Source organism: Nycticebus coucang, chromosome 4 (assembly GCF_027406575.1).
Source record: "Nycticebus coucang isolate mNycCou1 chromosome 4, mNycCou1.pri, whole genome shotgun sequence".
In the NCBI taxonomy this organism is placed as follows: domain Eukaryota; kingdom Metazoa; phylum Chordata; class Mammalia; order Primates; family Lorisidae; genus Nycticebus; species Nycticebus coucang.
The window spans coordinates 147,362,315-147,388,102 of record NC_069783.1 but is presented as its reverse complement, the minus strand read 5'-3'; the positions used below and the strand labels follow the sequence as shown (position 1 = coordinate 147,388,102).

General features: G+C 37.7%; 1 protein-coding gene and 1 non-coding gene across 6 annotated transcripts in view; both read right to left on the bottom strand.

Annotated features, from left to right (window-relative positions):
* LOC128583124 (breakpoint cluster region protein-like) overlaps window positions 1-25,788 on the bottom strand; it is a 93,137-nt gene that overhangs the window by 16,537 nt on the left and 50,812 nt on the right. For 4 of the 5 annotated variants that reach the window (XM_053587038.1, XM_053587039.1, XM_053587041.1 and 1 more), the window contains exon 4: window positions 235-525. The gene's annotated coding sequence lies outside the window, so the exon portion shown is untranslated. Of the gene's footprint in view, window positions 1-234; window positions 526-21,271; window positions 21,409-25,788 lie in introns of those variants that run through there. The other variant, XM_053587043.1, reaches the window with a different exon arrangement.
* On the bottom strand, window positions 4,140-4,208 carry LOC128585308 (small nucleolar RNA SNORD2). The gene has a single exon (XR_008380020.1). It is a non-coding gene; the product is annotated as a small nucleolar RNA SNORD2 (small nucleolar RNA).

Below are 25,788 nucleotides of genomic sequence, written 5' to 3'. Positions count from 1 at the left end.
GCAAGCTACATTTTGAGACTCTCTTGTCCAATCCATGACATAAATATAGGAACGTTTTGTTAAAGATCAGATGATTCTATGTATTGTCAGGGCTGAGAACCACTGAAGCCAGAGGAGCATCTCATTTTTAGCATCAGGCATCAGCTGATCCCTACATGGAAAGGAGAGCCCATCCCACAGATGAGTCTTCCTGGACCTGTAGTGGGAAGGGGGCAGGGGTCACAGAGTCCTTACCTTGGAATTTCTGCATCCTTGGGTTCATCTATAGAATAGTTGTCAGATGGGGCTCCAGCTCCTTGATCTTGGAAACCAGCTTTCCCAGCTGCCAGTTGGGCCTGAGGTTGTTTTTCTGAGAGATCATGGGGCACAAATAGCAAAATAAATCCTCCCCATGTGGCTCTGTCTGCAGTGAATAGATGCAGTTAAGGCAGAAGATGCATCCACATTCCATGTATATTGGCTTTTCAAGATAGGCTGAGCAGATGGGGCATTTGCTTGCTTCTTGTAACAGTCCAGCCACGTCCACTGTTGGGGGAACACACATGGCAGGGTGAATTTCAATGCGATGAATACTTATTAGTGGCACGTGACAACTTTTACATGCACCAAGTTATTGTGTTCCGAATTTGTCATCCCCAAAACAAGACTGTGACAGTACAATGACCTAACCACATACCCTACCGTCAGGCAGTTGAAGTTCTCTCTGGAAAGAAAGTCACAAATAGACATTGTGTTTTGAACCGTGGTGGAGGAAGGGCCCATGCAACCCTTTCCCCCAGCCTAGCTGCACCAACAGAGGTGCCTGAGCATCTATCTGAAAAGCGGTTATTGCACCCCTATGCTGGTGTCATTTCACCTGGGGGAACCTAAGCAACAAATTGATTATGTAAAGGAGAAAGTCATCCTTTCTGCAGCCTTGGAACTGAAAACCAGACTGCCCACCACTCCACGGGCATCCAGTGTGTCTGGTTGTCAACACTCAGTGGGCACTTGGACAGCATTTGTTGAATTCATTAATCACTAACTGTATTTCTTTCATCCCCCTATGTCATAACCACCATTTCTTGGCATCTAAGAAGGAAAAGCCAAACACATAAGGGTGGACTCACTTCCTCTGCACTAGAATCTCCTCTATCCTCCAGCTGCTCCCACAGGTAGCTCAAGTCTTCTGGGGAATGAACACACCGGGGCCTTTTATGGTTGAGATTATCCTTCCCTCCCTCCTCACACCCTGCCATGCCCCCCTCAACCTAATCAGATTTTGATTTCATTATAGTAGATAATGGGGTTTTCATTGGTGATCTATCTCCAGTTACCCCCGTAACCTTAGTAAAAATCCTTCATCATGACAGTAAAGGCCAGGCACACTGGCTCACACCTGTAATCCCAGAACTCTGGGAGGCTGAGGTAGAAGGATTGCTTGAACTTGGGATTTTAAGACTAGCTTGAGCAAGAGGAAACCCCCATCTACAAAAATAGAAAATATTAGCCAGGCATGGTGGTAGGTGCCTGTAGGCCCAGATACCTGGGAGACTTATGCTGGAGGATTGCTTAAGACCAGGAGGTTGAGCTTGCCGTGAACTGGACTGACGCCACTTCACTCTAGCCCAGGCAACAGAGTGACTCTGTCTCAAAATAAAAAAAAAATTTAAAAATAAAACCCAGCCCCACCAATCTTTATATTATTTTTTCTTTCGTATGAAAGTAATGTTTAGGGTGGCGCCTGTGGCTCAGTCGGTAAGGCACCGGCCCCATATACCGGGGGTGGCGGGTTCAAACCCGGCCCCGGCTGAACTGCAACCAAAAAATAGCCGGGCGTTGTGGCGGGCGCCTGTAGTCCCAGCTATTCGGGAGGCTGAGGCAAGAGAATCGCTTAAGCCCAGGAGTTGGAGGTTGCTGTGAGCTGTGTGAGGCCACGGCACTCTACCCAGGCGGTACAGTGAGACTCTGTCTCTACAAAAAAAAAAGAAAGTAATGTTTAATTAGTATTACATTAAATTTAAACTAATGTACTAATTTCACAGCCTTATTATAAGATTTTTTCATCATTTGTAAGTGGTAATGTTTCTTCTGATATAAATGATACACTTAAAGCTTTGCTTATAATCCTAAAATAAACCACTCTGTATGATTGCATTTGCAATTTTAAAACATGGGAGAAATTCATACACATCAGAATTATAGGTAATTGGTGCCTGCAACCCATCTTGGATTTGGAAAAATTTTGATAATTCACAGGAATAATTTTTTTTTTAATTTTTGTTTTTATTGTTGGGGATTCATTGAGGGTAGCATTTGTTAGGCAAAGTCCCTCTTACAATTGTGTCTTGCCCCAAAAAGGTGTGTCACACACCAAGACCCCACCCCTCCTCCTTCCCTCTCTCTGTCTTCCTTTCCCACACCCTTCCCTCCTCCTTTCTCTCTCTGCTCTCCCCTTCTCCCACCCCACTGTGTCAATGTCCTCATATCAAAATTGAATACATAGGATACATGCTTCTCTATTCTTGTGGTACCTTACTAAGAATAATGTGTTCCGGGAGGCGCCTGTGGCTCAGCCGGTAAGGCGCCAGCCCCATATACCGAGGGTGGCGGGTACAAACCCGGCCCCAGCCAAACTGCAACCAAAAAAAAAAAAAATAGCCGGGCATTCTAGCGGGCGCCTGTAGTCCCAGCTACTCAGGAGGCTGAGGCAAGAGAATCGCTTAAGCCCAGGAGTTGGAGGTTGCTGTGAGCTGAGTGAGGCCACGGCACTCTACCGAGGGCCATAAAGTGAGACTCTGTCTCTACCAAAAAAAAAAAAAAAAAAGAATAATGTGTTCCACTTCCATCCACGTTAATACAAAAGATGTAAAGTCTCCATTTTTTTAATGGCTGAATAGTATTCCATGGTGGACATAGACCACAGCGTGTTAATTCATCCCTGGGTTGGTGGGCATTTAGGCTGTTTCCACATTTTGGCGATTTTAAATTGAGCTGCAATAAACAGTCTAGTGCAAATGTCCTTATGATGAAAGGATGTTTTTTCCTTCTGGGTAGATGCCCAGTAATGGGATTGCAGGATCAAATGGGAGGTCTAGCTTGAGTGCTTTGAGTTTTCTCCATACTTCCTTCCAGAAAGGTTGTACTAGTTTGCAGTCCCACCAGCAGTGTAAAAGTGTTCCCTTCTCTCCACATCCACGCCAGCATCTGCAGTTTTGAGATTTTGTGATGTGGGCCATTCTCACTGGGGTTAGATGATATCTCAGGGTTGTTTTGGTTTGCATTTCTCGAATAATTAGGCACAATGAGCACTTTTTCATATCTGCCTTCTTTAGAAGAGGTTCTATTCCTGTCTCCTGCCCATTGATATATGGGATTGTTGACTTTTTTCATGTGGATTAATTTGAGTTCTCTATAGATCCTACTTATCAAGCTTTTATCTGATTCAAAATATGCAAATATCCTTTCCCATTGTGTAGGCTGTCTCTTGGTTTTGGTTGCTGTCTCCTTAGCTGTACAGAAGCTTTTCAGTTTCATTAAGTCCCATCTGTTTATTTTTGTTATTGTTGCAATTGCCATGGAAGTCTTCTTCATGAAGTCTTTCCCCAGGCCAATATCTTCCAGTGTTTTTCCTATGCTTTGAGGATTTTTATCATTTCATGCCTTAAATTTAGGTCTTCTACCCATCTTGTGTTCCACTTCCATCCAGGTTAACAGAGAAAGGTGGAGAAAGGTGCGGGTCCAGTTTCAGTCTTTTACATGTGGATATCCAGTTCTCCTAGCATCATTTATTGAATAGGGAGTCTTTCCCCCAGTGTATGTTCTTGTTCGCTTCATTGAAGATTAGGTGGCTGTAAGATATTAGTTTCATTTCCTGGTTTTCTATTCTATTTCAAATGTATATGTCTCTATTTTTGTGCCAGTACCATGCAGTTTTGACCACTATGGCCTCATGTTACAGCCTAAAGTCTGGTATGCTGATGCCCCGGCTTTGTTTTTATTACTAAAAACTTCCTTAGCTATACAGGTTTTTTTCTGGTTCCATACAAAACACAGAATTATTTTTGCCCAGTCTTGAAAGTACAATGTTGGTATTTTAATAGGGATGGCATTGAATCGGTAGATTGCTTTAGGAAGTACTGACTTTTTTACTTGCCTTCAAGTGATCAGCAATGAGTATTCTCTTCATTTCAGGTTAGTCCTGAAAGATGATTGACATCACCTCAAATACTTAATATTTGAAATGTAAAGCGGCACCCATAGCTCAGTGGGTAGAACCCTGGCCATACACTGAGGCTAGTGGGTTTGAACCCGGCCTGGAGCCAGCTAAAAACAATGACAACTATAACAAATGGTTTGATGTAAACACGTCAGATTGTATTAAAAAATCAACACGTTGTACCCCACATATGCATAAATGTATTCATGACCTATGTGTACATGACTTAATAAAAAAAAAAAATAGCTGGGCATTGTGGCGGGCGCCTGTAGTCCCAGCGACTTGGGAAGCTGAGGCAAGAGAATCGCTTAAGCCCAAGAGTTTGAGGTTGCTGTGAGCTGTGACACAACAGCACTCTATCCAGGGTGACAGCTTTGAGACTCTGTCTTAAAAAAATAATTTTTGAAATGTAATTTTTCTCAGTTTACCTACTTTATATTTATGATTCATAAAATGTTTCATATTTTCTCCTGTAACTTTGTCCCATATGTTGAACCAAGAAGAAACATTTTTAGCTTTGAGCACTAAGTGATTTTCTCTACATGTTTTTTATGGCTAAAAGTTTATCTGCCTTGCTCCAGATAAACTAGAGACCTGGCAGTGCCCAGATTTATCAGGGGACAGATACTCAGGAAGCCCTGTGAATAAATTCTGTCTACCAAAAAGAATTATATGATGAATTTCAAAATGCTTGGACTTAGAAGTCAAGAGATAAATTATGTCTCTATTATTATTTTTTTTTTTGTAGAGACAGAGTCTCACTGTACCGCCCTCGGGTAGGGTGCCGTGGCGTCACACAGCTCACAGCAACCTCTAACTCTTAGGCTTATGCGATTCTCTTGCCTCAGCCTCCTGAGCAGCTGGGACTACAGGCGCCCGCCACAACGCCCGGCTATTTTTTTGTTGCAGTTTGGCCGGGGCAGGGTTTGAACCCGCCACCCTCAGCATATGGGGCTGGCGCCCTACTCACTGAGCCACAGGCGCCGCCCTATGTCTCTATTATTAATTAGATCATTTTGAAATATTCACCTAAATATTTTTGTTAGGATATTATGCCTTTTTAGGAGCCACTAATGCATTATCTTTCCCTTATAGGAAATTTGGAAAGACAAAATTACCTTCTAAATATGTAGAAAGAAGGAAATAACTCTATAAATTTGAACATTCTCATTTTTTGTAATAACATAAAAGGATAAAAATTGCATAATGTTTACCTAAAAATAAACAAATATTATAGCATACTTATATGTACACATAGACATAAATTCATATATGTAAGAACATATATATACTCACCCACAAAAAATTCTGAAATATAATTTTTTTCATTACCAGATAATTTATAACAGGAAAAATGGTACTATGTTTCAATTGGACATGATTGGACATCTGTATGATACACTTTAAATATGCTATGTATTCATATTAAAATTACATAAGAAGTAATTTTACATGTATAAAGAAATGTTTATTAAGGATAAAGAATGCAGAAAATACACAATATTATTTAGATTATTATTATAGAATTAATTACAAAAACAGGGGTATCATCTCATTTATATTTATAATTGTATTATATTTTCAGAGTTATAGCTTGAGGGACTCATGGAAACAACCAATCATGTTTCTGTTAAAATAGATGATAATAAATTTTATTCAAATTGGTTCATAAACTACCATTGAAAGTTTCACTAAATGAGAAATGTTTTAAAGCATATTCTTTGCATTTATTATTTATCAATCGGCTTATTCATTCACAATGTTAATTGGGGAAAGGATTTTGCAAGTTATTTTTTATTCATGCCTTGGTGCATAGTGTTCAATCATACCAGTAACTAAGACAATAATTTCTTTTTAATGTGAGCTAACTGTGTAAATGTCCTTCAATAAAATTCATAAAATCTAAAATCAATGATTTACAGTAAATCTCTTGCATGTAGAAGTATCGCTTCTGACAAAGAAAGTAACAAACACATGGGCCCCATGATTACGGTCATTTACGCCAACTAGAATGAAGCACAAATGCCCAATTGATTTTATTTATCAAGTTCAGACAGCAGGAAAAGCTTAGCTCAAGATTTCAAACCTTACGTTTTCAAGTGGATTTCTCATCCTATATTACCTCTCAACAAGTTTTCATTTTTTTACCAACGTCTTTTTACCATACCCTTTTCTCCTAGTTGCCAACACATTTTGCATTCAAACTTGAGTTCAATATATTAACTTCATTTTGGCTAATTAGGATATAATTTCCTTTTTTTCTTTCTTTGAAACAGAGCCTCAAGCTGTCGCCCTGGGTAGAGTACTGTGGCATCACAGCTCACAGCAACCTCCAACTCCTGGGCTCAAGCGATTCTCCTGCCTCCACCTCCCAAGTAGCTGGGACTACAGGCGCCCGCCACAATGCCTCGCTATTTTTTTTTTTTTTTGGTTGCAGCCATCATTGTGTTTGGCAGGCTGGGCCCGGATTTGAATCCACCAGCTCAGGTGTATGTGGCTGGTGCCACAAGTGCTGAGCCTAGGATTAATTTCTAAGAACACAGCCTTAACAGGAAGAGAGGATGAAGAAATTAGAGTACAAGCTATTGAATATATGCTTTATATCAGTATGTGCATTTTGAAGTTATTTTTTCCTAATTATAGTACATAGCTTATTTCATGGGGTTTCATGATATTTGAGTATTGGAACTCAGAAAATAAACAGCATACGTTCAAAACGTCTCAATGACACATAACCATCTACTGTTACATATTTTTTTACTTGTTAGAGATAATAATTTATAGCTATTAAATGATTAGCTAATATATTTTTAACCAAAAAGCATATTCATTGGTGATATAAAGTCCTTCTTCTGTGAGTTTATACTGTCTTTTAAAATGACATTGAGTTTTCTGTGAAGAATATTGTCCTAAAGAATGTTGCATTTGATTTTTTATATTAAACATTTAAATAAAATGCACACGATTATATTTATATGAAATAGATATAGAAAAGCAAATGTAGTGCTTGTTATAAAGTCTATGTCTCATTACGCAGTAAATGGTAAAGTTCCAAAAGGAACAGAAAAATTACATCAAAACTGAACAGAACACATTCATCTAACATCTTAAGACATTTTTTCTCTTTGCCCAACAAAGTTTTCCTCAGAAAACAGTACAATGACTATCAGTGAGACATTATTTCCAGCAGTTTTATAGAAGCTATTTTTAACCAAGGGTTTTAATTCTCTTATTATAAATAGTTTAAGTGCCCACTGTGTCCGTAGCTCTGCTGGGGGTGCTAGTTCTGCTTCTCAAGGCCCCTTTGTGATAGAAGACGTGTCATTTTTTATATTTAAACACTTTATTACAAGGTAGAAAATAAATGCCACACACAAAGTGGTGTGCAAATACAAAGGAACGAAGGTGATCTCCACTGTGAGTAAAGGCTGGAGGCGGGAACATCAGAAACCTCAACTAAGAAGTTTTATTAATTTTTCTTTATCAGTGCTAAGAAGATATCATGGTTTTTGCTAAATTTGTCTTTTCCTTTTGTAAAACTGAGTTTTAATCAATGAAAAAAGACTGCTATACTCCATCTCGGCAAATCGAATTTTGTTGTGAATATTTCCCAGTTGAAATGAAGGAAGTTATGTTTGTGTACGTGGATTGACAAAATTAAAATTCTTAGTTTGCTAACATAAAAGATAACCCAAAAATGTCTAAAGACATTTTCAGGACGGTCGTATCTAGTGCGCCACGTATCAACTTGTCATCTTTGGAGTCTTTCACCTCAGGTGTGTTAATAATGGTTTTATCTTTTTCTCTTCATTAGCTATATTAGAGCATTAAGCTTCAGTATCTCTTAGAACTAGTGTTCTATTTCTGTTTTGTTTTGACTTTAATAACAAATTTTTACCAGTTTTTATGTATGTAATTAAGACTGTATAATAGGGGTGGCGCCTGTGGCTCAAGGAGTAGGGCGCTGGTCCCATATGCCAGAGGTGGCGGGTTCAAACCTAGCCCCGGCCAAAAATCCAAAAAAAAAAAAAAAAGAAAGACTGTATAATAGAATAAGATGAATAAATCAACAGTATTTTCCTGTAAATATTAAATGTCACTACTGCTTTTGGTATTGATTCTTTACCATAAAATTTCATCTGTGCCGTAAATGACTTCATGCATCCTGTTTTATGTTTTTTCTTCATTTATTTATCAATCATCATATAGTGCTATGTATCAAGTGTTATTTTAAATTTTTAATAAAATATCAACACATTATGCAACCCTGTAAGGAAGACACTGTTATTGTCAGGCCCATATTATAAGTGAGGAAGCTGGATGACAGAGATATATGTGTCTTGCTCAAGGGCACAGCCTCAGCAGCTTCACAGGTCAGCGTCTAAACCCAGAATTGTCTCCAGGGCCTGCACCCTTGACTGGCCTACTCACCATTTATCAACAGATAGCTTTGGAACAGAGAACATCACGCAATGCCTTTACCACTGTATAGTTTTCTACTGCTGCTGTCACAAATTACCACCACCCAAATGCTTTTACACTACTTTACACTACAAAAGCATTTCCTGGCAATTATTTTTTAGGTTAGAAAAATGACATGGGTGTCAGTGGGTTAAAATTAAGGTGTCAGCAAAGCCATGTTCTTTTCTGGAGATTCTCGGAGAAGACCCTCTTTGTCCATCTGCATCTCTCAGAGAAAAGAGCTAGAAGCCCATGACTATGGTGGTCTCCAGAAGCTGGAGGAATCAGGGCTTCGGCTTAATCACATCCACAAAGTTCTTTTGCTGGGTAAAGTAACATTCTTGCAGGCTTCAGGATGACAAGGTGGACATAGTAGGTATTGATTATTCTGCCTGCTGCAACCATTGCTTCCTATACTCTGTATTTTAAAAAGTCCTGGATGTGAAGGTTTCATTTGGGGTCTGATAGGAATTTCAGAGTCTAAGCCAGAGTACGAGTCAGTAGATTCCATAGTTTAATACAATTCTAGAATAGTAGATAATGCTCCAGTTAGAAAACCTTCAAAATAATGGTTTAGTTTTGCTCTCCGCCCCAGTGTGTGTGTGTGTGTGTGTGTGTTTGTGTGTGTGCAGGTGGGGGTATACTTCCACCGTTTATAGTTTCCTCTTACTGAAAACTTTCTTCTGAGCTTCCGTGAGATCCATCTTACTAACAAGCCTTCCCTGAGCTGACTTTTTCTCTCTTCATCAAAATTCACTGTTTGGTATGCCATCTTTCAAAGCAATCACCCTCACACACATGAAAACGTGATATTTTCAGGGGTCCCGAAGGACAAATGGTTTTTTAAATGAAATTAAAATGTTATTTGCATTTTTTATTCTCATATTTTCAAAAATGGACTGTACATTTTTCCATAGGCTCCATCATGTCTGATATTACAGCAAATTGAAGGTAGAAGCAGAGAGTTCAGTTGTTTGCTATCAAGCCAAACATTTGAGAGTTTTGGTAAAATAGAAAGCAATAACACTCTTATTACTATTTTTCTTATTTTAGAAAGTTATTGTAATAAGATACTATAATAATAGTATAGTTAATTTGTAATAGTTTAAATAATGATTAATAAATGCTTTCAGAATGTCTTATTTTTAAAATGTCTAATATGATATACATTTAAATATTTGTGTGTATATACGTACATTCAGTAGAACCTCCATAAATTGACCACCCAGGGGACTGTAACAAGCTGGTCAACATACGGAGGTGGCCAATGTAAAGAACTAGGCCTGCCGGACTGATATGTACATGTGGTGCATGTCAGTGTGTGAAAATTAGGTCAACTTAAGTAGCCGTCAGTGTAGGGAGGTGGTCAACATGGAGGTCCTACTGTATGTATTTACCTATATAAACAACTCTCTTTGAGATTCTCACGTTTAAAAGTATAATTGCATCCTAAAATCAAAACATTCAAGAATCTCTGCCTTTGGAATTTGTTCAAAAATCCAGTTACATCATAAATTAACTATAATTTTAAAGTTAATTGTACCTTCTTATGGAAGATTATTGGTTTATCTCTCTGAGCCAATTTTAATTTTAACACGGAAACTTTGACGTTTTAAGACATAATAGTTTAATTTGGTAATACAATAAAATTAAAAGCACACTGAAAAGACTAAGGTTAAGTTTCAAAATATTTCATTTCCTATTCACATTTACAGTGTTACTTCAGTATCCCTCTCGGAAAGTAGCCTTTTCACATGAATGATTCCCTCACTACCCCTTACCTTCCCTGCTCAGTTTTACTTCTGAATGCGGCACAAATAAAAACAGCATGAAGATGTTACAGTAAGATCTCCAAAGGGTATTGGTTCCTCTACCTGCTACCATGTGTTTTGATCAGTTTGCTTGAACTCTGTGCTAATTAATGGTCCTTAGCCTGAAGATCTGTAATGACAAGAGTGTAAATGTGGTTTGCTCTTAGCAAAATCTTTTATCATCAATAAAATAATAAAAATCGTTTTGAGAATTATGACAGCTCATCCACAAAGAGTTCTTTGCACACATTTCTCAGTAAGGTGGCATGAAATGTTAGTGATTAAATTAATGAACTAGCACAATGGAGGCATTCAGTAAATGTTTTCTTCCTATTCTTTACAAAAATTTTAAACACATCCAAGTCTTATGGCCACTAAGTTTTAACCAGATCAAATTTAACACCTCACTGAAACCTGCAATCCACATTGCATTTTCCTTCATTAAATTTCATTGTTCAAGCACACAGTATTTATATATATATGGACATATGTATATGTTCATAAAAATCTAGTATTATTTGTAAAAATCTAGTATATATTTTATGATAGGCAGTAGCAAATACATTTGGAACTATATTAAATGCATAACAATTTAGGATTATCATGGTAAGGAGGCTTTAGATAATAAAATTATTTATCCTGAGTAATCGTTTTTTACTTTGAGATTCAACTTGTCTGTTCCTAGTATTGACTCGTGAACTTCATTTAGACATTGAATGTAAGAGAGCTGTATTTTGTCTTGTAATCTTTATGTTGTTGATTAAATTTGTTGTTTTCAAAGCCTACTATATAAAAACTCACATTTTATATTAAGCATTAATGTCTGCTGATGTTTAAGACCAAGTGATGATTTGATGGAAACCATTTTGTGTATTTAATTTCTTTCTTGAACTCTCATCACAAGTTTTAAGATAAATGTTAATATTGACCTAGTTATCAAAACTTCCAGAAAACTTCCCTCCCTCTGATATTTAAGAAAGGGGAACACCTGCCAGGATGACCTGGTGAAGTGGCTCCAGATCCCGCCTTCTGGTGACCTTTGTCTTGAATCTCTCATAGACCTGAATTTGATATAAATTATACTTTTCTCTGAGGGTAATTTGCAGACTACTTGCTTTACCTAGAATATTGCACAAGCTTTTTAATTATGATTTACCATTCAACAGTCATCCTGTGAATGGTTTCTAATTTTATTTGGCATTAGAATAGCATTTGACAAGACTAATATTTCTTATTACCTTACCATTCCTAGTTAGTTTGAATTAATCTGTTCTTAAATTTTTTCCATTTCAAAATATAGTCTTTTTTAAGATATAGGGTTTATATTTAACCAATTAAGAAAGTTATGATGTTCTAAATATTTAATATAGAAACTTATTCCACTAAAATTGAATTCATAATTTATATTTCAACATTTTCTACCATAATTATGAGAACGTTTCAGAGATATAATCTTCTTTAAGTCATTATTTCCTTTCAAATACACATTAAATGCCAAATCAAAGGGAATATCAAAGACAGAGAAGGATGCGTAATGAATCATGAGCTTCACAAGCTTATAGAGTAACCCCATCGACTTGATTACTTGTACTAGTTTTCTGAGAAAGATTATTTATTTATTTATTTTTTGAGAAGCAAATCTATGTTTGGTAACACATCAGTTTTAATATCAATGATGATCATCAGGCAAACAGATCTAGAATTATACATATTATTTTAAAAATTTACTATCTGTGCTTATTAGTAACTATGAAGACTGTTGGAGAGGGGTAGCCCAGGACACTGGTTGTGGGACCCCCCCCCCCCCGGCGGGAAGGTAGACTGTCGGAATGAGGAGGGAAGAGAGGAGTTCCAGCTCAGGTATAGATCACAGAGATGACAGAGAAATGGCTGTGGACACCTGCAGAGGAAAACTGGGAACCTGAGAAAGGAGAAGGGACAAAATAGTGGAGCAGAATAAACTCAGAGGTAAGGCCTAACAGAAGGATCATAGACATCCCTGAATGTAAAGAAGAAAAATGCACAAAAGTTAGACAGCCTCATTTAGGCAATAATTGAGGAAAACTTTCTTGATTGTGCTAGAAAATGAGACATTTAGTTATAAGAGAGATTAATCACCAATAGACAATCACTGCCACACAGAGTCCTCAGACTAGCCAAAGTTAACAGGAGGAGGAACTCAGGATGCTGTCGGCAAGAACTCAGGTAACTTACAAAGGAAGAGCCATCAGGCTAACCGCAGACTTCTTAAGAGAGACCTTACAGGCACAAGTGATTGGGGCTTCATTCTCACTCTTCTCAAAGGGAATAATGCCCAAACAGCCAAAGCAATATTGAGTATAACTAATAAACAAACAAAAACAATCACAAAAAATAACATAGTTGAAGGCATCACAGCACCTGACTTCAAAAACATATTTAAGGCTATAGTAACCAAAACAAGATGGTATCAGTATAAAAACAGACATACAGATCAATGAAATGTAACAGAGACCCAAAAATGAATCTGCCATAAAAGCAGCTATTATTTGGATAAAGCTGTCAAGAACATGCATTAGGGAAAGGGTACCCTGTTCAATAAATGGTGTGATAAAACTGGACATCCAAAAAAAGACAAATGAATCTAGACCCTTTTCTCCTACCACATACAAAAGCCAATTCAAAATGGGTTAACAAATGTAAGACCCAACCTAGAAGAAAATATAAAGGAAATACTAAAGAATATTGGTTTAGGCCAGATTTTATGACTGAGACTTCAAAAGCACAGGCAACAAAAACAAAAGCAGATAAATGACATTAAATTAAACTACAATATTTCTACACAAAGAAGGAAACAATCAACAAAGTGAGGAGACAACCTTTTAAATGGGAGAAAATATTTGCAAACTATTTATGTGACATTGAACCAATATCCAGCACATAGAAGGAAACTTAATTAAATGGGAAACACCACCACCAACAAAAATAATAATAATTTCACTTAAAAATGAGTAAAGGACATGAATATTTACTTCTCAAAACAAAACATATTAATTTTTCCAACAGATATATGAAAAAATGTTCAATATCCTTACTCATCAGGGAGATGAAGTCAAAATCATGAGCTGTCATCCTACCCCAGTTAGAATGGCTTTTATTAAAAAGACAACATATAACAGATACATTTGATTTTTTCATGTTAAGTTTTTAGCTATTCAACCTAAAAGTTTAAGCTTTAGGTAAAAAAAAAATATTTTTCTTTATTAGTAACTCAGAACCAGGAATGGTTATACATAATATAGGTTTATATAAATTGTTGATAGTTGCAGAGAAAGGTCTGGACTTCCATCTAATGTGGATTGAAGATTGAAGTAATTTTATTTAAAGTGAAAAGACATGGTATGCATAGCTGATTTGGGGCTATAACCCTCCCTTCTTTTTCCTGACTTCAGCTCTTGGATTTTTTTCTTACATCTATGTCATTGTTATATCTATATAGGCCTTCGGTTCTGCTATTTCCTCGTTTTTGTGGTTACTTGTGAGCCTGTCTAGTTTTTGTGAACTTAAATCAAACCCTTACTTTTTTCACTATTCACCAAAAGTCTGGAAATCTTGCTGTATAGTTTTTTAAAGTGTTGGTTTAATTTTATACCTATTAAAAACTTTAATGAAGGGCGGCGCCTGTGGCTCAGTCGGTGGGGCGCCGTCAAACCCGGCCCCGGCTGAACTGCAACAAAAAAATAGCCGGGCGTTGTGGCGGGCACCTGTAGTCCCAGCTACTCGGGAGGCTGAGGCAAGAGAATCACTTAAGCCCAGGAGCTGGAGGTTGCTGTGAGCTGTGTGAGGCCACGGTACTCTACCGAGGGCCATAAAGTGATACTCTGTCTCTACAAAAAAAAAAAACTTTAATGAATTATTTTTATAAGACTATGACTTGATATGTGTTGCACTAAGTGAAAATTCATTAGCATGTCATTACTGCTATTACACAAGGATCAGCCAGATCTGCATGAACATGAATAAATGATACAACTACCCTGAATGGATGGTGCCTGCTGTGGGCACCCGTCTCCATGTGAATAAAAATAGCTGGGAATAGGGATTGAAGGTACAAATGTCTGTAAGAGGTGAGCTGCCCATACATTCAGGGAGAGCCCTGAATAACCTCTGTCATCGCCTTTTATTGACACATTACACAACAGGTGTGCGGCCCATGTACTAGGATCACATGCTTAATGGTCACTAAGTGCTCTTCCCCAGTGGGCTTGACTCCCACCCTGTGCACCAGGAATGTTCAATGTATAACACCTGCTTGTTAATGAGCTACCGATCTTATCTCATTAACACTGGCAGCTGCCTGAGGGCTTGCCTCCAGGTGGCCAAACATCTCCGTGCTAGCTAGGAGACTGTCTCATTCCCAGTGCCTTCTTCAAGAACCGGTGACTGCTTCCACAAGCTTGGTGCACGATCTCTTAGAGATGGCACAATTTAGAGTCAGGCTCATTTGAGGTGCAAATCTGAGTTCTACTGTTTGTTAGCAAGCTTTATCTCTGAAGTTGTTACCTCACTGTTATTTGGGGCATGTTGTGAGATAAAGTCTCACACTATTGTCTCAGGCTATAGGGCCCTGGTGTCTTAGCTCATGGCAACCTCAAATCCTGGGCTCAGGCCATCCTCTTGCATCAGCCTCCCAAGTAGCTGGGCTATAGGTGCCCGCCACAACACCCAGCTAGTTTCTCTACTTTTAGTAAAAATAATATCTTCTCCTTGCTCAGTCTTGTCTCCAACTCCTGAGCAACCACCCACCTTGGCCTCTGAGAGTGCCAGGATTACAGGTGTGAACACCACTCCTGGCTTTGAGCTTATTTTTTTAGTGCATAGAACATCGTCTCTCCCGACCAACAATTAGTAGTGGCTATTATCCATTTGTCAGTAAATTCAAGTATTCTGTCTGCATTCTTATAAAAAAGGTGGCTGACATTTTGTACTTTTGATGATGGCAAAAAAATGATCCTAGTTACTATTGAAGGAATTGGAGAACTTTTTCTTCCTTCCCAGTCCTCATGTTATTCTATGGAAGAGGATAATTATATTTTCTGGAGTTGAAATTTCAAGAGAGTATAATTTATATAGTTATAGCATATTACATATATTTTGATCCTCTGATAGCCATTAAGACCAAATTGTCTAGATAGGCAATGCGTGGTTTTAGAGCACAGTGTGAATAGGCTTAATAGCCCATAAGACTCTTCAGAAGGTTTTCAAGGTCAATCTATTTCCGTAAGACTACTCAGATGGTTTTAACCTTTTCACTCTCTGGTTTTTTTGCAAGTATAAAGTGGTGTTCTCCACAGACTGCAAGACATTTGAGACAGCGATGGATGGAACACAGATGTAAATGTGAGTGAGAATCCAGCTGTTATTTACAAAATCCAGCATTGAAGCATTTTCTAGAAAAGTAAAACAATGCATCTCATCTAGTTTACAAAACAAACTTCTTGTTCTTTTTCATAGTCTATGTTATTAATGTTCACATGTCATTATTTAAACATAAATTAAATACATTTTAAAATGTATGACATGATTTATAATATACTAGATATGAATAGATAACTCAAAACAACAAAGTTCTTTGCTCTTTTCAACTATTTTTCCAGAGTCTAATGACATATAAAAATAAAATTAAGGTAAAGATATTTTATCTAAGAGTCAAGGCTAACTACTAGGGACTAAAAACTTAGGACTAATCACAGTAAAACCACTAGGAGAAATGGAGAAAAGAAAGATATTTCTCATAAATATGGACACCAGAGAAAGGAGCAAACAGGGTTAAATGAGGAAAGAGTTAATCACCTCTGCCCTACATTTCTGCCATCCTGGCAGGCATTATTTCAGATGACCTTATTTTCTGCTGTTTTCACAAGTTTCTACAATAACACAATTATCATTGAAAAGGCCATGGAAAGTCACTGGTACGTCCTTTCAGGGATGATTAACTGTCTGTTGTTAAGAAGAGTGTTTCTGGGTGGTGCCTGTGGCTCAGTGGGTAGGGCCCCAGGCCCCATATACTGAGAGTAGTGGTTCAAACCTGGCCCTGGCTGAACTGCAACAAAAAAAATAGCCAGGTGTTGTGGTGGGCACCTGTAGTCCCAGCTACTCAGGAGGGTGAGGCAAGAGAATTGTCTAAGCCCAGGAGTTGGAGGTTGCTGTGGGCTGTGTAATGCCACGGCACTCTACCAGGGGCAATAAAGTGAGATTTTGTCTCTACAAAAAAAAAAAAAAAAGGTGTTTCTTTGTATTCAATATATTCAATATGCATTTATATTCACAAAATTTTACTAGTACATTTGTGAGAAAATGTCTTGCATTATTTATGACATATTTATATTTTTCAACATTTTGGGTGTGGTTTATATTTGTAAAGTCTGTATCCATACATTTCTAACTAACAATGCTTATTTAATTATAATAAACTTAGTAGCATGTCGACATCTTAAAAATATTTAAAAACTAACATTTAAAGACAACTGGAATTATGATACATAATAATGATACACATTCCAGACAACTGGAATTATGATACATGTAAGAATCTATTCTGGTTATTTTTTTCAGTATTAGTGCAATTAAATACATTATCATTTAGACATATTAAAATTATGTTTAGAATAAAATTTTAAGTCACTCATTTAATAAAAGAAAACCAAATATTTTCTCTTACACATGATGCTTTGGTGATAAAAAAAATTATGTTGAATCACATTGTTAACAAACACAAATATTTTATCCCATTAAAAAAATTATAAAAACAGTAGAACATATTTATACATTATAATCCCAAATGTCTTTCTCTGTCTGACCTTTATATTAGGATCTTTACAAAGCTTCAAAAAATTCTATTTAGCTATTGACCTGTAACGAGGAGGTCAGATTAATTACACCATTACAAATAAGTATGATTATCTAGTTTCAATGCTAATTTCAAATATCAAATATGAAGCAAATACTACTGCATTTTTAGATAATAACATTTGATTACATCTTCTTCTTAGCAAAGTATCTCAAGAATGGATGAGAAAGTATCCAATGTACTCAGCCCTACTATGAAACTAATTTATGGTTTTCATATGAAAGCTATAACCCAGTTATAACCTAAGAATATGGGGAAGTGGGAGAGGAGAGGAGGGGGGAGGTTGGGTGAAGAGAGAGTGATTGGTGGGACCACACCTATGAGACATCTTACAAGGGTACATGTGAAACTTACTAAATGTAGAATATAAATGTCTTAACACAATAACTAAGAAAATGCTGTGAAGGCTATGTTAACCAGTGTGATGAAAATATTTCAAGTTGTATATAAAACCAGCACATTGTACCCCATGATTGCCTTAATGTACACAGTTAATAAAAATAATTAAAAAAATTGATTACATAGTTTTACAACAATGCTGCAACATACTGTATATAGTAATGAAATTTTAAAATAATATATATGATTGCATAATAAACAAGAACTTGCAAAAATTTGTGGAATATAGAAAATTCTAATTAGGAAAAATAAAACTTATCCCAAGATTACACAGGGTGAAAGTGTGATGAAGTCAGTGAATTTGGACACTGTTTAATTTTTAAAGTGTAAGTCACGCTTCTTAGGTCAATTTTCAACCTGAGAAGTACCATACAGTTATTAACTGCTGTTAACTTCACTGTGTTTATAAAAATCCATCAGAGGCGATAGGATTCCTTTAGGTATTCACTAGCTTCACATTTTACAATGCTTTTAGAAATCTTCTAAAAAATAAAAAATAAATTCTTACTTAACAGGGCTTATGCTTTACAAGTTCTTCAGAAGTTTATACCTCAGTAAACCATTTAAACTGTCAATCTGTTTTTATGAATTGGAAATACATGGTAGGAAAAAAAGAACTGCAGGTTTAGTAATGTGTACCTATTTGTCGTGAAAATACGTTCAGTTATGATAAAGATTAGAAATTCAAATTATCTGGGTCTGGTAATGAGCAAAACACATGGAGACTCGGGGACTGGGGAAGAGGGTCGTGAGCAAAGCATGTGTGTGATTGAGCTGGGGTAGCATCCGGGTCCACCCCAGCAGATGGCTGCCCATGGCGAGGCAGGCCTGGCAGGGCCACTGCCAGATACTCCCATTTTTTAAGAAAGATGGATAATCTAGATCTTTATATAAAATCTCTTTTTTGTTTTTTTTTTTTGCATGTTGACAAAAGGAAAAAGAAAACAACTATGTGCTTCAGTAAACATGCTTCTTCTTCTAAGTCACCTGGTAGTGACTGACACCTGTGTTACACAGGCGGAGTGCTCTCCGCCTACATCTCTATACCTACAGGGTGAAAGTTTAGAAATAAAACATTGCAATCTGTATTTGAAAATTATATATGCAAAATAATTTTATGACATCATCCTCTTAAAAACAGACAATAAAAATGTTGTCTGCGGACAGCTTGATTATACATAACTTCCTTGCTGTCAGACCTTTGCAGACCAACTTGTAGAAACCCTGCCCGAAACCCCTGAACTTTCTTTTTAAGATCTCTTATTCTTCAGTCATAGAAAAAAATATTTTTGTTTACCATTTAGGGAATGAGGCACGGGTTTGTTTCTAATTACTAGCTTATGATATTTTCCTGCTGAGTGGAGGACAATGATTCACTATGTTCTATAGTTATATAGATCTTGTAGATAGAGATATAGAAACTTCTGAGATAGAAGAGATTTTTTTGATATTTATCCATAGACTAATGTTATATTTATTTGTATTTAATATTCTTAGTATGTTTCATGAGGACAAATTCTATCCATACTTGGCATTTGTAAATAAATATGCCTTGTAATTATTTTTCCCTTCTTAACTGTTTAGGTGGGTGGAGAAAGAATTTTTTTTCTTTTAAAAGATGTTGAAAGGTGGTTGCAAAATGATATGCTTCTGCATTTTACGGTGTCTAGCATATAGTTAGCTAATACGACTGTGTAAACCGAAATAGGGTTTTCTCCAGGGGTCCTCAAACTGTGGCCCACGGGCCACATGAGGCGGTGTGATTGTATTTGTTCCCGTTTTGTTTTTTTACTTCAAAATAAGATATATGCAGTGTGCATAGGAATTTGTTCATAGTTTGTTTTTTTTTAACTATAGTCCGGCCCTCCAACTGTCTAAGGGACAGTGAACTGGCCCCCTGTTTAAAGAGTTTGGGGACTTCTGGAAGGGCAGCTTTTATCCCAGTTGCTCTTAGTCAGGAGGAAATTCTTCTTCAATTATATGGCTTAGAAATATGTGTCCTATTCCTTGGACTCTTCTTGTCTTTCGTATGAAGAAACTATGTGTTCCACTGAACCCCACTGTGTTCTTGTTACATGCACATAAAGTCCTTCACGTTTGTCTAAATAAGCAAGATGTGTCTCTGGCGTCTTGGAGTCTCTGGAGGCCTGGGGTTTGGATTTTCAGGTCACTACTTACAGTACTTCCAGAGAGCAAGAGCAGCGGGGGAGGGGCATAAGGCAATGGACAGTTTATTAATGTTAACATGTTAACATGTCATTATTTAAAAATGAATTAAATACATTTTAAAATTTATGGCATGATTTATAATATACTCAATATAATGAATAACTCAAATAAACAAAGATCTTTGCTCTTTTCAACTATTTTTCAAGAGTCTAATCAGATATTTTTAATTAAAAATAAAATTAAGGTAAAGATATTTTATCCAAGAGTCAAGACTAACAACACTTCCATAGAAGAGGGTTGTGGTTAAAAGACATTTCCACATCTTTCCCAGCTACTCAATATTTTGTGCCCCCAAGTGAAAAGTGCCTATGTCAATAATTATATTCTGAATCAGAGTATTTCTGATTGCAGTCATTACCAAAAAGAACTTCAATACTTACGTAAATTATAGACTATTTTCTTTGGATTCCAGTGAAGTTTTAAGTTTAAAAAAAAATTATCAGTGTTTTTACAGCAAACAATGTGGGGGTATGTAAAACATTCCTAGTCTGACATAATGTTTATGTGTAAATTAATATATTTAGAATTCCATAGCATTATACTTTTCTTGAGTAAAATTAAATATGAACATACTTTAATATAAATAAAAATTAATAATAACTAGTATACCCTGAAATAAAAGGGAATATACATGCTTGAAATCTATAAAAAGCATAACGAGTGCAGTATATTTAAAAAAAAAAAAATTGAGCTTCCCTCTGACTAAAAAGAGATGACCCAAAAGAAAATCGTTGCAATTTGAACTTGTTCACTTACTGAGCAGAAGCTTTCTCAGGGAAGTGCTTGTTGCTGGAATCACTGCTGAAGTGGCTATCCACTTACCCTGTGTGTCAAAACTGGTCTCCCTCTGCCCCCGAGGGTTAGGGCTGCAAGGCGGCTCAGACCCCGCCCTTAGGCTACTTGGTCGCTGGGTTACCAGCTCCCACCCAATTCCAGCTCTGCGACCCTGAGGGCGGAGCTTGCCAGGGCAGATCGCTCACAATGTCTGCCTGTGACCCAGAGCCAAACTCTATTAGCTCCGTCTGGCTCAGCGGCTCAGACTGGGGCCCTGGACAATGGCCAAAGTTCTCCGCACTCCCGCTCAGGCTCTCCCCAAGGCAGTTCAGCTGAGTGCCAAGTCCAAAGACACCAAAACAGTTCACAGGTAAGGCCTTTCTGGTTTGCAGTCTCGCTGCTACTGAACTTACAGTTGCGGGCGGGTTTAGGCGGATTGAACACACGCGACCACTTGCCAGTTTTCCACTGTTTTAGTCCTCCTCTTGGGGTCCAGAAGTCTCTCGCTGACTCCCTGTATCCTCTCAGGGGTGATGATAGGCAGATCCCACCAGCCAGAGATGCCTGGAGTCCTATATCCCCAGACTCACGGTGCCCAGATGCAAGGAAGCTGTTACTCGGCTGCCATCTTGCTCCTAGTCCGAAACCTGTCAAATCGTTGCAATTTGAATGCCACAGACTCCCAGCTGTCCTTTCTGACTTAGTGGGTGACTAACAAGTAGACTAATTTAAGTTTAATATCTCTTCTGTTCATTTATTAGTGGTGTGAAGAAGCATTAAAAAGGCCAAAAGTCAGACAACAGGAGAGAGAAATAATAACATGCTAATAATCTGCTGAGCTGGAGAACTGTGCATATCTGGGAAGCGGGTAGACTCATTATCTTATTCCTGAGAAGGCATTCATAGCTCTTCAATTTTAACCTACCAAGTAATCTAAATCCATGTGCAATTTAGTAACTAAATCTGAGTATGTAACAACCAGAAAGACGCCAACATTTCAGCACACGTTTATTTCCTATTTAATTACTTAGAACTACATGCAATTACATTGCAATGAGGCATTTAGTGGTGTTTCACACCTGTTGGAGATTAATGTCATCATCATTTTATAATCATTCCTAATTGGATGGTGTCATCCTACACAGAAGAACAAAAATGTACGTAAGAAACCTGTAGAAAATGATTAAAACTTTAGGAAAAAAACTCTAATTTTCTGTTTGAAAGAAAACACACTGTGAACTACTAAATTAAATGGCAAAGACAATATTAAATTGAGCAATGTGAAAAAATAAATTGTTCCTAAGGCGTTTTAGTCTAAAGATGGAAATCAGAAGACTTGTTTACACCTTTCAGATGTGAAATGCTAATGAGGAATGACAGCAGCTTCTAGGCAGAAGTTTTTAGAGTATGTTTGTGTCATACAGATGAAAAGAAGGCAACTATAATTAGGCAAGCCGTTCTGATCGCTGGTTTGAAGATCAACAGTCCTTAGCCACTGGTCTGTGATCAGTGATTGTAAGACAACCAGACTACTGAGACGACAGGTGTTGTCAGACTAACTGGAGAAAATGGAGAGAATGCAGAGAGCGTGTGTGAACCAGAGCAGCGTTGAAATGTCAACACTTCCATAGAAGAGGGTTGTGGTTAAAAGATATTACTCATTTTAGATAAAAAAAAAAAAGAAGTATCCTAATTGTACGAATGATATGCAATTCTATGAATAAGTACGTGTAAAAGGCTGTGGGACTCTGGTTGTGCCCTCCTCAGGTATAAAAAAGGGGAAAGAATATTTTCCCCTCAAGTTTGCAGTGAGAATAATTTTCTTGAATTATAAGAACAAAATGATAAGAAAGTTTTTCCTTGAGTTACACAAGTTTCCATTGATGCAATGTCTAACTCACTCAAAAATATGTTCTCAACTCTCACACATAAGAGTGTGTCCATGTATAATTTTGGAAATGGCAGAAGACTCTCCTGAAAGTTGGTATCTTTGATTCCAGATGTTCTGTAGACTAATGTTTGGGAAATGTGGCTACAAACACATTTAAGGGGATTCTTTGGTTCAGGACCTTTTCAAAGCCTATAAGATGCCTGTTCCTGGTGACTCTACAAAGTTGTGTGGGAAACAGATTCTGAAGGCTCCTAAGTGACCCAAAAATCTTTCATTCACTGAGTATTTGGGAGATGGACATGCAAAGCTCACTGTGGAGTCTGCTGCTCTTGTTTTCAAACCTGAAAAGCAGTTGCAATGTCTGTGATGTGGGGCAAGGACCATGCAGACAGTTTGCTTGGTTTCATATCCCGGCTCCTCCACTTACCACGTTACTTTCTCTTCAGCCACAGGCTGATGAAGTTTTTGTTTTATTATGTTATGCATGTTATTTATGTAAATCTTGTTATGTTGCATAGTACACATGAAGTTATCTGAATAGCACCTGCAGTCCTTTTAACTCATTTAAAAATAAACCACAGGTAAATTAGTGTATTAATTTTATTACTCACATATATTTTTATGTCAAAAACAATAATATTTCTTTCTCATGAGAATTATTTTTTGGTTCAGTGATCTTAATTATGGGTTTTTCTTCTTTTATTTTCAAAATTCACATTGACCTTCTTCAGTTGACAACATATTTAGAAACTCTAACCTCGAATTGTCCCTTGTTAGCTACCAGCTAAAGCATGATAAAGAATGGTGAAATTTAGTCAACATTGATTAAGGGGTCTTCTGGCTCCAGATAATCTGCTCTTAAATACTGTGCCATGTTCTTTTTATTCTAAGAGGCTTCAGATCCATCGTGACATGGACAAATGTTAATACCTACGCAAGTTTTGAATTTATAGAGAAAATGGACTAGAATAGCAATAATCAGAAGGGTGAATATTACTAGAAAAAGGAAATGTTCAGTTTTTTCATTGTTTAGTAGTGACGAAAAAGTCCTAATTGAAACAAAAAGTTTTTTCTTAATAGACATCCTAAAAGGCGGTATCTCATGGTTATAATTTACATTTTGAGGATCATTACTTATGTAAAGCATCTTATATTTGTCTGCCATCTGTATGTCTTTTTTGAAGTAATTTCTATTCCAGTCCTTTGCCCACATTTCAAATTCTGTGTTAAATCATTGCTAAGTTGTAAGCTGTTGAGCCCACATCACATGTTTCATTTGCAAATATTTTCTCCCATTCTTATAGGTTGCCTTTTCCTTCTGCAAATAGTTTGCTGTACAGAAGCTCTTTACTTTAATAAAATCCCTCATATTTCATTCTGTTTTTGTTGTTTAAGCTTGTGGTGTCATTTTCAAGAAATCATTGTCATACTATGCTTGTGACTGGGAAGAATCAACATAGTTAAAATGTCTATACAACCCAAAGCAATCTACAAATTCAACACAATCCCCCTGAGAAGACCAATGTCATACTTAGAAGAACTGGGTAAAATAGTTTTTCTTTCATATGGAACTAGAAAAAATAAATAAATAAAGAAGTAGCCAATGAAATCTACAAAAATTAACCCATGCTATATAAAAGATTTAAATCCAAGACACAAAACAATGGAAACGCTAGGAAGAAACTATGGGGAAAACTATTTACAATATCTGCCTTGGGGCGGGGGGGAATGGGGAAGAAGACACTATTGGTAATTCCAGCAACAACGAAAGTAAAGACATGGTATCTGAACAAGTTAAAAAGCTTCTGCACAGATAAGGACACCATCATCGAAGCAAACAGACAATCTTACAGTGAGAGAAGATACTGGCATTCTCTCAATTGAACAATGGGCTAGTGGCTTATGCAAGGTTGGTATGACTGTGAACCTTTAGGAAAAAAGTGCCGAGAATCACCAAAGAACTCAAAGTACACTTCCCATTTGATCCTGCAATCCCATGACCAGGTATCTACCCAGAAGAAAAAAATTATTTTATCATAAAGACATTTAAACTCATATGTTTATAGAAGCTCCATACACAATTGCAGAGATGTGGAAGAAGCCCAAGTGCCCGTCCATACATGTCTGGATTAATCAAATGTGGTATGTGTATACCAAGAAGTTCTATGTAGCCACGAAAGATGGAGACTTTGTGTCTTTTATATTTACCTGGATGGATTTGGAAAACATTGTCCTAAGTAAAATATCTTAAAAATGGGAAGGGGAGAGGGCAGGAGGGTGGGGGATTGCCAGACTCTCCCCTCATGGGCGCAATGCAGGGTGCACAGCACACCCCCTGGGGAAAGGGTTTAACTACAGCTTGAATGTTACCTAACAAATGCAAACAGTGGAACCTAATCTTTCGTACCCTCCTTTTAATCTGAGGAAAAAAATGAATGGAAAGCAACCATCCCATGTACCCAATACTATGTTGAAACTAGCCGATCAGTCACTACAGGCCTGATTTAGAAAAACATAATGAACTCAAGAAGAGAGGAGGGGCAGGGAGCAAAGAGGTCCATTAAGTTCCCAGCTGGGGGTACCATGCAGGGGTGTGTCCCATATCCAGGTTCCCAGCTGGGGGTACCATGCAGGGGTGTGTCCCATATCCAGGTTCCCAGCTGTGGTACCATGCAGGGGTGTGTCACATATCCAGGTTCCCAGCTGGGGGTACCACGCAGGGGTGTGTCACATATCCAGGTTCCCAGCTGGGGGTACCACGCAGGGGTGTGTCACATATCCAGGTTCCAAGCTGGGGGTACCACGCAGGGGTGTGTCACATATCCAGGTTCCAAGCTGGGGGTACCACGCAGGGGTGTGTCACATATCCAGGTTCCAAGCTGGGGGTACCACGCAGGGGTGTGTCACATATCCAGGTTCCCAGCTGGGGGTACCACGCAGGGGTGTGTCACATATCCAGGTTCCAAGCTGGGGGTACCACGCAGGGGTGTGTCACATATCCAGGTTCCCAGCTGGGGGTACCACGCAGGGGTGTGTCACATATCCAGGTTCCAAGCTGGGGGTACCACGCAGGGGTGTGTCACATATCCAGGTTCCCAGCTGGGGGTACCACGCAGGGGTGTGTCACATATCCAGG